The sequence below is a fragment of the Grus americana genome, chromosome 8 (genome assembly GCF_028858705.1).
Source record: "Grus americana isolate bGruAme1 chromosome 8, bGruAme1.mat, whole genome shotgun sequence".
Lineage (NCBI taxonomy): Eukaryota > Metazoa > Chordata > Aves > Gruiformes > Gruidae > Grus > Grus americana.
In genome coordinates this window covers 2,780,873-2,792,707 of record NC_072859.1, presented here as the reverse complement: position 1 = coordinate 2,792,707, position 11,835 = coordinate 2,780,873, and the positions used below count along the sequence as shown (strand labels likewise).

Sequence of the window (11,835 nt, the reverse complement as noted above, 5' to 3'; positions counted from 1 at the left end):
GCCATCTGCTCTTCCTTTTAAGCTTGGTTGTCCTTCCATAGTGAATTATTTAACCTAATGTAGGCTATTTAACAATGCACATCAGAAGCCCTTTGACCACCAGAGGCGTTGCTGAATTATCAGGGATACATGCAAAGCAGTGTGATACTCCCTAGGAAAGGTGCCAGTTCTGTGATGGTGCATATTTCTAATGCACCCAAGTGACTCAGCTTAACCTTCCCTCCAAAAAGAGGTTGTGAAGCTCCTGTGGAATTGTGGCTAACTTCTTAACAGCAATGAACTGTCCTATTTACTGTAGGTTGTGTTTGCAGCCCATGTTAGGTTGCCATGCTTTCCCGGATTCTCACATGAACCAGAAGCCAGACAAGTACATTAACAACCATTCATTCTTTCTAAATCCAGCTGGGTGATGGTTAGATGGTTCCAGACCATTGGAATCTCTCATGCCATAAAGAACGCTACTGTCTGGACTTCTCAGCTGGAAATTTTGTGCCACTTTCATTTGAATGTCCTGAAAGCTCAGTCTTCCTGCCGTTTTAGGCTATATTTTTTACAAGTATGTTGGATGTGATTTTATAAGTGTATTTTGTCAAATCACTTTTGCCTTTCTAGAGTACTTTGCAATTTGAGGTTTCCCTTGTGATATATATACACATATAAAAGCTGGGGAATCATTTTTGTTGAGCCTTAAAAAAATGTTTAATGATTTTGTATGAAGACCCAGTTAGTCACTGGGAAAAGCACAATATTTGTCAAATGCTCACTCTGTTCGGGTAGCACAGTATAGAAGGAAACTCTACAAAACCAGACCAGTGGTACCATGCACTCTCTTTAGTTAAATACGCATTCAAGGTTCACTGTAGACTATAGTCTTAAATTAAACACTTCCCTTTTGTTTGGAAAAATTATTTCTAAAATACAAATGTACATGTGAGATGCTAGTTTTTAGCATGCAACAGCAGAGTCAGTTTTTAGCAGCATCATTAATAGATCAGCAGGGAGTGCGCCCACACACCAGCTTTTTGCCGTATGCTGATAAAACTCTTCATACAAAGGCACATACTGCAGATTCATGAAGAGTTGTCTTTCCCCGGTTTGCCTTGTTGGGTATGGAAACAAGCTCTTATTCTCTCTTTCCAAGTGACTTAGTACACATGTAATAAGCTTCTTTCTAAATTGCATAGCATATGGATTTCAAAGGGTGCCTGAAAGTAAGATGGAATAGAGTACACACTGGAAAACTGAATAATTGACACCTCATAGTGAATTAAAAGTGACACTTGTCAGAAAAGAAAGAAAACATTTGCTCAAATTAAGGAAAAAACATTCCTAAGAGACCTGAAAGAGCAAATTTTCATATCTGAGGTTTGCTATTCATGTTACTCAAAGAAAACCAGCAAAGCTAGAGGAATCGAGATCATCTGCTTACGTATCACAGCAAGATATCTTTAATTGTGAAGTATCATAAGCTTTTCTGTTAATGAAATAGATACTCATTTTACAGTCTGGAACATTGTGCTTTTCCATAATAAGAGAAATAGGCTCTAATATACTAAATAAGACTCCAAACATTATTCATCATCTTATGTCATAGTAGATACATTGCTAGAGACCAGTTATTAGAATCTTTGAGCTCATGCAGCTGTAGCGGACCACTACTGTATGCGGCTTGTCTCGACACTGCCGTCGCACCACCATTTCCCTGCGTTACCGTCCTGCCTCGGAGGGCACTGCCCCCCGCCTCCTCGCCGTCTGCGGACGAGCGCCACCGTGTGGAAAAAGGAAAAAAAGCCCCACCACTTACCGGAGCACGTGCGCTCCTTTATAGAGGGTCCCACGCTCATGCGCAGATCGCGGCTGCGCACGTGCCGTTTGTGCGGCACGTGTGATACGTGCTGCCTCCTCGGGAAGCCTTTTCGCGCCCTGGCTCTCGCACATGCGCATGGTGGCGCTCGTCCGCAGACCGCAAGGAGGCAGGGGGCAGTGCCCTCCGAGGCAGGACGGTAACGCAGGGAAATGGTGGTGCGACGGCAGTGTCGAGACAAGCCGCATACAGTAGTGGTCCGCTACAAGCTGTGGTGGAGGAAAGGAAGCGGAGGTCCTGTCAGGCTGAGGCTGTGGTAGCTTCTCTGCAGGCAGCAATAACAGCGCTGCAAGAACAGCTACAAGAAAACAACGGGCACTGGAGGAGGAGAAGCGCCAAAACCTGATACTGAAGGAGGAGTTGAGAAACCAACTCCTAAGGGAGACAGACACTCTAGCAGAGGTGGAGGTACCGCTCGAGGAGAAAGGGATACGGCAAGTCTACCCCTGGGGAGACCTAAAGGGAGTAAAGGAGGCCGTAAAGAACCCCCCCCATATCTGCCCACTAGTTAAAACGGAGTATGTATATGAAGACGACAATGACAATTGCCCCCAGGTTATTACCAAAGAAATTCCTTTCACGGTAACCGAATTGGCCAAGCTGCGAAAGGACTTTGCAGGGACCACGAGAGAATTCAAAACTGAGTATGCTTGGAGGGTGTCCCTGTTGGGGGGGAAATGGGATCTTGCTGTCAGAGAAAGAGGCGGAAGGATATTGGGACCCAGGCGTGTTTTTAACCACTGGCGATGGCCGAGCCCCATGGTCGTTAAATCAGAGGGTTGCATATTGGGCAGGAGGGTTGAACCCCTTGGAAAGGGGAGACCCCCTAGCCATAACAGGCTCAGTAGATCAGCTGCTGGAAAGTGTGCAGAAAGAGGCTTGCCTGCAAATGATGTATTGAATCAAAAAAATTCACTTAATAGCCAATGTGACTATTAAGCAGGTATCCTTTATTGCAGCGCTGGGAGTCACACCAGGATATTTCCACGAACCTGCGTCTCAACGAGAAACAAATTGTACATGATTTATATTACAAAAGAGTTACATATTTATTAGGTTTCTGATAAATTCAATACATATTCATTATTATTCGGGGAACTCATGAATATATGCTAATGTCCTGATACACCTGTGCAGTTTCTTTCTCAGGTGGTCATCAGGGGTCGTTCTCCTCAAATCTTCCTCTTTCTCCTCTTCTTCAGTGTACACAGTTGGGTGACCTCTTCTTCATTATCTCCATTTTGCAAGCTCAGCAACCTTGTTATCCGTCCTGCCCAGATGGTCCCAGGCTTGTTGGCATATTGGGCCCCCCCTTTATCAGGTTGCCTCAAACTTTGTGTCTTTTTCTAGTTCATACCCAAGAACTATTCCCTAATTTACGGCTTCTGTTACCCTGTTTCTACATCCTAGCTATTTTACTAATTGTTTTCTTTTGTACTGGAGCATGAGACAGGCGAAGCCTGAGTTTGTGGGGCCTGACTCAAGTGTTGCCAAGTTATATTCTGTTTTTAAAGTTGTTCTACGCTAATTAGTTTCCCTTATTCAATATGAACGGGAACTCAAGCCCAACCTGAGATCCCCAATGTTGTTGCCAGTAGATCCCGAACGAATGACATCCCTGATACGGGGACTTCCCGATTCTTTAAAACCTATCGGGATCCAACTGCAGGGGAAAATTCAGAATATACCCAGGGAGGAGAGAATCGTGGCTGCCCTGGAGAGAATGGTGACCCCCAAGCATCGGCGGCTAGGGAGGAAGGTGTGGACGTGGGGGGAGATAGCGCAAGAGTTAATTAACTATGGGAGAAAGTATGGCCCTGTTAGCCGATCATACCAGAAAGTTGAAACCAGAGCTGTGCAAGCGGCAGAACAGGGAAGCGGGCAGCTGCCATTCTCTGGGAGGAGCCCAGATCTAACTGGAAAAGAAAAGCCCCTAACCCGACAAGGGTTATGGCAATTGGGGCTGAAAAAGGGCGTTCCGCGGGATTTGATGGATGGACTCCCGACTAAGAAGTTAGAGTTGCTAGTGCAGAGATGGTCCGGACAGGGAACTACTCCTAGACCAAGTCGTAATACCTTACCAGTAGTGAACATGGGGGAGGAACAAAAAGGGGATGAAAGAATGGCGGGAAACTAAATCCTCTGCCCCCCCAGGGTGAGGGGGGAGGCGGAGGGTGGATGTTTATGAGGCAACTCACCTGCAACGAAAAAGGGGATTTATTGATTACAGTGGCAGCAGGGCCAAAGAAAAGGCCTGTAACCTTTTTAATTGACACTGGAGCCCAAATTACAGTGCTAAGATGAACTGAGGCAGAACAGTGTGGTATCTCAATCCCGTCCAAACGCCTCATAGTCCTAAATGCTCTGGGTAAAACCCAAACCATACCTATGACCCCGGTGACATTGTGGCTACCGGGAGAAGAAGGTCCCATGAACACTGTGGCAGCAGTGGGGCCCTTCCAAATGAACCTCTTAGGTATAGACGTCCTGAAGGGTAAACAGTGGCGGGATACCCAGGGGAATTCATGGTCTTTCGGTGTCCCTCAAATTAGGCAGTTAACCGGAACCTTCGGTGCGGCAGTGCGCCTGCTACAAGTGGTGCCTCCCCTCCCTCCTTCCCGGCTAACCAATGTAAAACCCTATCCATTACCATTGGGAGCAAGAGAAGGTATTGCACCAGTACTGGGGGATTTGAAAAAACAAGGAGTTGTAGTCCTGGCACAATCTCCTTTTAACTCTCCAGTGTGGCCAGTACGAAAACCTAATGGCACGTGGAGATTAACAGTAGGTTATCGCAGGCTCAATGCAAATACGGGTCCATTGACAGCAGCGGTACCAAATATTGCGGAGTTCATAGCAACTATTCAGGAACGAGCCCACCCCATCATGGCAATAATTGATGTTAAAGATATGTTTTTTATGGTTCCCCTGCAGCCTGAGGACCAAGATCGCTTTGCTTTTGTGTGGGAAGGCCAACAATTCACTTTCACCTGACTCCCATGGGGATATAAGCATTCCCGCACTCTAGCCCACCATGCGTTAGCGCAGGAACTCGAGGTAGTCCAAGCAGAGAAGGAAGTCAGTGTTTACCAATATATCGACGACATTCTTGTGGGAGGGGATGAAATAGAGAGAGTGCGGATAACTCAGGATAATATAATTTCCCACTTAGAAAGTTTGGGGTTGAAAATTCCACCAGAGAAGGTACAAACACCCTCAAGCGAGGTAAAGTTTTTAGGGATCGGGTGGAAAGGAGGAATGACATGCATTCCACCGGACACCCTTTCCTCATTAGATCAGATTAGAATGCCAGAGTTGAAAAACGATTTGCAACATGTATTAGGATTATTTGTGTTTTGGAGAAAGCATATTCCTGATTTTTCGATTATTGCAAGACCACTGTATGACTTATTACGAAAGAAGGCCCAATGGGAGTTGGACCCTGGTCCATGATGAGGAATTACGACTGCTAATATTTGAAGCAACTGCCCATCAAGCTCTTGGTCCCATTCACCCCACAGATCCTATCCAAATTGAGTGGGGGTTTGCCCGGACCGGGCTCTCGATTCATTTATGGCAAAAGGGGCCAGAGGGGCCCATTCGGCCTATTGGGTTTTATTCACGCAGTTTTAAAGATGCTGAAAAAAGATACACAATGTCGGAGAGAGGCCTATTTGTAGTTAGTCTAGCTTTGAGAGAGGCTGAACGACTGGGCGTACTTGGTGAGGCACTGGCAGCGGGGGGGCTGCAGGGGTGGCCTCCGTGCAAGGAGACCAGGGGCTGCCCTGTGGCAGTGCCAGGCGGTGCCAGCCGGTGGCAGGCAGCTCTGCAAGGGCCCCAGCGCAGCCCCAGCTCAGCCAGTCAGCGAGGCTGGGGGCACCTCTGGGAAAATGCCCGGCAAAGGCCACGAGGGTGACAGAGCGGGCTGGACTCGAGGCTGCCCGAGGTGCCTCCTGACCCGCAGCCTGCTGCGGGCCTGTGAGTGCCCAGGGGGCTGCCAGCGAATGGGCGTGGTCGTCTCCACGGTGACCGCCAGGCCTCTGTGACCAGGGGCGGCATGGCGCCCAGAGGCCATTGTGACAGGGGGTGCGCACGGCAGCCGGGGGGGGGGTCTTATGGGGCCAGAGCCCTCAGGCGCCCACTCCCAGGGAGCGGCTCCGTCAGGAGGCAGCATCTCCCCTGGGTGCCCGTGGCAGGTGTCCGGCACAGGACCCCGAAGATGCCTAGGAAACAGGAGGCGAACGCCCACTGCCAGCCCCGTGAGGGGCAGCCCCTCCTGCACAAGCGGCGCAAGGTGAGGGACGGGGCTGGAGGGAGAGGCTGGCAGCGGGGCGTGCGTGGGGGAGGGCTGGAGGGGAAGGCAGCAGCCATGCCTGGCCCTGGGGCTTTCTCTGGGGCAGAGCCGGCGCCGAGGTGGCCGAGGCCCGCGGGCCCCGCAGCAGCGCCCCAGAGGCAGAGAGCAGCTGGGAGCCAAGTGCGGCCTGGCCGGCGTGGCCAGGGGCTGCCTTGACGCTGGGGCCGGGCTGGGCAGCGCTGCGGGGGCCGCTGTGCCGGCAGAGCTGCCTCCATCCCGCGCCTCCATCTCCATCTCCTTCTCCCCACAGGTGCGCCACAGGCAGCGCCAGGCAGCGCCGCAGCACAGCTGGACCACGACCTCGTCCCTCCATGGGGACGGGCAGCCACTGGTCCTCGGCCCAGCGAGCCCAGAGAGCACGTGGAGACACAGCACAGAGGTAGGGAGCTCGAGGTGTGATGGGACCGAAGCCTCCCGACCCCGGGAGGTGCCCGACGGGAAGGCGGGAGGTAGCAGAGAGGATGGGTGGGACCGGCCTCCCAGCATGCGGAGAGCTCCGTGCCGTGCCGTGCCTGGTAGGCTGCCCGGGTATGTCGGGGGTGCTCCCTGGACCTTGTGAGGGCTGCACTGGTTCTAGCCCTCTCCTAAGCCGGCTCACGGAGCAGGGCGGCAGCCACGCGCCGGGCTGAGCGCTGCCCTCACAGCTGGCAGGACGGCCTGGGCGCAGGGGTTTCCCGCTGGCACATGGGGGAAAAGGACCACAGTCACGCGGCCTTTCTCCACATCTTCTCTTACAGACGGACAGGCTGGAAGCCTGGGAGCCACAGCCTCGCAACAGGGTCGTGCTGGGAGAAAGAGTGCTCGTGCCAGACGTGCTCTCTCTCCCAAGGCTTGAAGCGACACGGGCAGCTTCACCCTGGCACGCACTGGCGGCAGGATCTGAAAACATTCCCCGGCTGCCCGCTCTGCCAGGAGCAGCCTCTGGGCCTTCTCCGAGAGGCGGAGCGCATGCCGTGGGCCTCGCGGCCGGCAGCCACCAAGAGCTTGCGCCACCTGCTTGGGACGTCCCAGATGATGGGAGCATGGCAGTGAGGGCTGAGAGATGGGGGCTGGCCCCACGCAGCCCCACATCCCCTGACATTGCTCTGGAGCGCTCAGTCCAGGCGTTTGCGTCAGGGCTCCCGAGACACGCTGTACCTGCAAGCTGGGAACCCTGCCAGCAGCTGGTGGCACCGGGGCACCTTGCGCACAGCACTGGCCTGGCGTCACCGGCAAGAACATCCCAGGCGCAGGCCATGCGTTGTTGCCAGGCCCCTGCAGGTCAGCTGGGGCTTGCTCCCTATGCTCAGTGGGGCGCCAGGGCTGCTGGCCCGGTTTTCCCGGAGAGGGGCACCGAAGGGCTCTGGGAAAGGCCGCTGGCAAGGCAGGGCCATCGTCTGCCACCCTTGTGGCATGCATATGGCCCGCCGCTGCGCACAGGGCATGAGGATGTTCTGATGCATTGCGCAGTCGTGCAAATGCCGCCATACCTGGAGGAGCTGGAGGACGAGTATGATGGCGATGATCATACTTCTGAAAAGTCATCAGGAGAGAGTCTGCTGGAGTACACCATCTCCACCCACAGCACCTTCGTCAGCCCCCCTCTGTCCAGTCTCAGCCAGGAGCCAGGTGCAAGCCCCCAGGAGGCACCCGGCTCACCCGGCAGCACGGCCAGAGACGCCACAGGAGAGGCAGAGGCGTGCTCAGAGCGTGCGTCTCCTGCCCTCTCAGAAGACTCAGGTGCCGAGCCGGCAGATTCTCACCTGGCCGGAGGTCCCAGGGACCCCCAGGGGCACAGCCAGCCTCTGCCCACATCAGCGCCTGAGGACATCGGCTTCTCAACCTCTCCAGCGCCTGAAGGCTCCTGTGAGGAGAGTCAAAGTGCAACTCTCCCTGCATCAGCGCCTGAAGACGCGGAGTCGGTGGCTCCTCCCTTGCCTGCTGCCGTGCCCCAGGCGGCAGACCATGGTGCCGAAACTGTCGGCACTGCTCAGGGCATCCTGAACGACCAGGACTTTGCAGCGAGGGCTGGAGGCCAGGGGTCTGCCTCTGACAGACCCCCATCCTGGTATGCTCTTCTGGAGGAGCTGCTGGAAGAGTGGGAGGAAGAAGAGGTCCCCGACAGACAGGCTGCCGGAGAGGAAGACAGCGACGCAGAGAGTGCGTCTCTTGCCCCGTTAAATGACGAAGAGGCAGAGCCAGCAGCTTCTCCCCTGGCCGAGGATCCCTGGGACGAGGGGCCCCGAGCACGCATCCCCGCGGCAGCGCCGGAAGATGCAAGGCCGTCGGCTTCCGCCTTGCCCGCAGACCCCATGGAGGAGGCCGACGCAGCACGTGCAGAGGCTAGCCATGCCCGGGCCACCACCGCTCCAAGGGAAAAGCCCTTGCTGGCTGGGGGGCTGGCAGAGGCTTGCCCGGGGCCTGCCCAGCCCCTCGCCTACAGGTCTCCATGCCCCACAGGCAAGGCTGCCCTCCCGCGACGCCCAGCTCGCTGGCGATGGCGCTCTGTCGTCAGGACGGCCCGTCGGGCTCTCAGCTGGGCTTTCTGCTGTAGCTGCCTGACGGGACAGGGAGAGCAGTAGCGCCCAGCTGCCAGCGCCAGGGGCGTTCCCAAAGTCGTCCGCTGGCCCTGAGGGTGCGCAGGTGGATGGACGATGCCCCAAGGATGTGGTGCTGCCGCCCTCAACCTGTCTGTGGCTGCTTTGTGCTCTAAATAAAATATTGGGAAGGTTTTTCCCCAGTGCTCCTCTGTGCCACGTCCCGTTCTGTACTAAGTGTCCTTGCCTCTCTCCTTGGCCGGCAAAGAACTCGTGTTAATGTGCTCTAGGTGGCCCGTGTCGGCCTGCGCCCGGCCATCCCGAGCCTGGGGACGGTACCTGGGTGCAGGAACAAGAGCGGTGAAAACAGAGAGGCAAGGGGCCGGAAAAGACCAGTCGCGTGTCGACGGTCTTGCCCTGCCCTGCCCAGCGCGGTCTGTCCTGTCTCCCTACTAAGGTCCTTCCCGGCCCTGCCCCGGGGGAGGGCTCTCTGTCCTGCGCGCACGTGCGTGTGCGGGGCTGTGAGTGCAGCAGCTGGGGCCAGACCATGGGGCGGAGGGCCCCTGTGTCCCTGGGGCAGCCGCTGGAGCGAGGGTGGGTGTGCCAGGGGGTGTGAGCACCAGCGAAGATCAAGCAGCAGGAGCCAGTGAGCCGGTGACGTGGCCTGGGAGCAAGGGGGTGAGCAGGTCTCTGACAGCCAGCCCCGGGTGTGAGAGACCCTGGGTGTCTCTGGTGGTGAGAGCATGGTGGGTCGGCTGTGGGACCAGGGGAATCCCGTCCGGCTCGGGCGGCGTGGGACGGTCTGTAGCAGCAGCTGGACAAGGGCTGTGGCCTCGGGCGCTCCTCCATGCAGGGGCCAGCAACTGGCGAGGCTGGGACCCAGGGGCCAGTTACTGGGCAAGCTGAGTGCCCGAGCCCAGCTGCTGGAGGGCTCCACCTTGCCCACACGTGTCCATTCAGTCAGTTGCCGACGGGAGCTGCTCCGGTGACGGCCAAAGATCTCGGTGCACAGGGGGTTTTCCTGTGGAAGGGAAACGCCAGGGGAGAAGAGAGACCTGCCGGCTCTCGGGGGAGGTGCTGATGCGGCCTTGGCATTGTCAGAGCAATGGCGGTCACCCCTAAGCCTATAAAAAGAGCCTGGGGAGCACTAGCGACTCGGAGCACTGCGAACAGAGCGGGCAAACACAGCGGACAAACAGAGGGTGGCGCGTCAGCCAGAGCATGGCACGGCAGTTTGCGCGGCAGGCCACGCCAGGGCGCACGGGGAGGGCCTCGTCACCCTACCAGCTCAAGGGGTGAGAGCCATTGGTGGTCATCACGCTCTCGGAAAGAGCTTAGCTGTGGTATCCACCCAGCAGAAAGCTCTCTGCTCTGCGCTCGCCGCAACGGATGTGACAACTGTGGTGGGCGGACTCTGGCTGGAGGCCAGGTGCCCACCACCAAAGCTGCTCTGTCACTTCCCTCCTCGACTGGACAGGGGAGAGAAAATACAACGAAAGGCTCGTGGGTCGAGATGAGGACAGGGAGAGATCGCTCACCAGTTACCATCGCGGGCAAAACAGACCCAACTTAAAATTGATCTAATTTATTACCAAGCAAAACAGAGTAATGAGAAATAAAATCAACTCTTGAAACACCTCCCCCCACCCCTCCCTTCTTCCCAGGCTCAACAATCCTCCCGAATTCTCCACCTCCTCCCCCGCAGCGGCACAGGGGGGACGGGGAATGGGTGTTATGGTCGGTTCGTCACTCGTTGCCTCTGCCGCTCCTTCCTCCTCACGGGGAGGTCTAGTGGAGGGTGTCCCTGCCCATGGCAGGGGGTTGCAACTAGATGATCTTTAAGATCCCTTCCAACCGAGGCCATTCTATGATTCTACGATTCTTTCTAACGAGCGGCCTTCCTGGGGATAAAGCCCCTCACGGTGACGCTGGGAGTTGCTACACAAAGAGAGGACTGTGGTCTGGCGGGGCAACCGGGACTGGGCGTACTTGGTGAGGCACTGGCAGCGGGGGGGCTGCAGGGGTGGCCTCCGTGCAAGGAGACCAGGGGCTGCCCTGTGGCAGTGCCAGGCGGTGCCAGCCGGTGGCAGGCAGCTCTGCAAGGGCCCCAGCGCAGCCCCAGCTCAGCCAGTCAGCGAGGCTGGGGGCACCTCTGGGAAAATGCCCGGCAAAGGCCACGAGGGTGACAGAGCGGGCTGGACTCGAGGCTGCCCGAGGTGCCTCCTGACCCGCAGCCTGCTGCGGGCCTGTGAGTGCCCAGGGGGCTGCCAGCGAATGGGCGTGGTCGTCTCCACGGTGACCGCCAGGCCTCTGTGACCAGGGGTGGCATGGCGCCCAGAGGCCATTGTGACAGGGGGTGCGCACGGCAGCCGGGGGGGGGTCTTATGGGGCCAGAGCCCTCGGGCGCCCACTCCCAGGGAGCAGCTCCGTCAGGAGGCAGCATCTCCCCTGGGTGCCCGTGGCAGGTGTCCGGCACAGGACCCCGAAGATGCCTAGGAAACAGGAGGCGAACGCCCACTGCCAGCCCCGTGAGGGGCAGCCCCTCCTGCACAAGCGGCGCAAGGTGAGGGACGGGGCTGGAGGGAGAGGCTGGCAGCGGGGCGTGCGTGGGGGAGGGCTGGAGGGGAAGGCGGCAGCCATGCCTGGCCCTGGGGCTTTCTCTGGGGCAGAGCCGGCGCCGAGGTGGCCGAGGACCGCGGGCCCCGCAGCAGCGCCCCAGAGGCAGAGAGCAGCTGGGAGCCAAGTGCGGCCTGGCCGGCGTGGCCAGGGGCTGCCTTGACGCTGGGGCCGGGCTGGGCAGCGCTGCGGGGGCCGCTGTGCCGGCAGAGCTGCCTCCATCCCGCGCCTCCATCTCCATCTCCTTCTCCCCACAGGTGCGCCACAGGCAGCGCCAGGCAGCGCTGCAGCACAGCTGGACCACGACCTCGTCCCTCCATGGGGACGGGCAGCCACTGGTCCTCGGCCCAGCGAGCCCAGAGAGCACGTGGAGACACAGCACAGAGGTAGGGAGCTCGAGGTGTGATGGGACCGAAGCCTCCCGACCCCGGGAGGTGCCCGACGGGAAGGCGGGAGGTAGCAGAGGGGATGGGTGGGACCGGCCT

The 11,835-nt window shown here is 57.1% G+C and overlaps 1 pseudogene; it reads left to right on the top strand.

Annotated features, from left to right (window-relative positions):
• Nucleotides 1–1,942: 1,942 nt before the first annotated feature.
• On the top strand, nucleotides 1,943–4,001 carry LOC129209379 (uncharacterized; annotated as a pseudogene).
• Nucleotides 4,002–11,835: the final 7,834 nt, after the last annotated feature.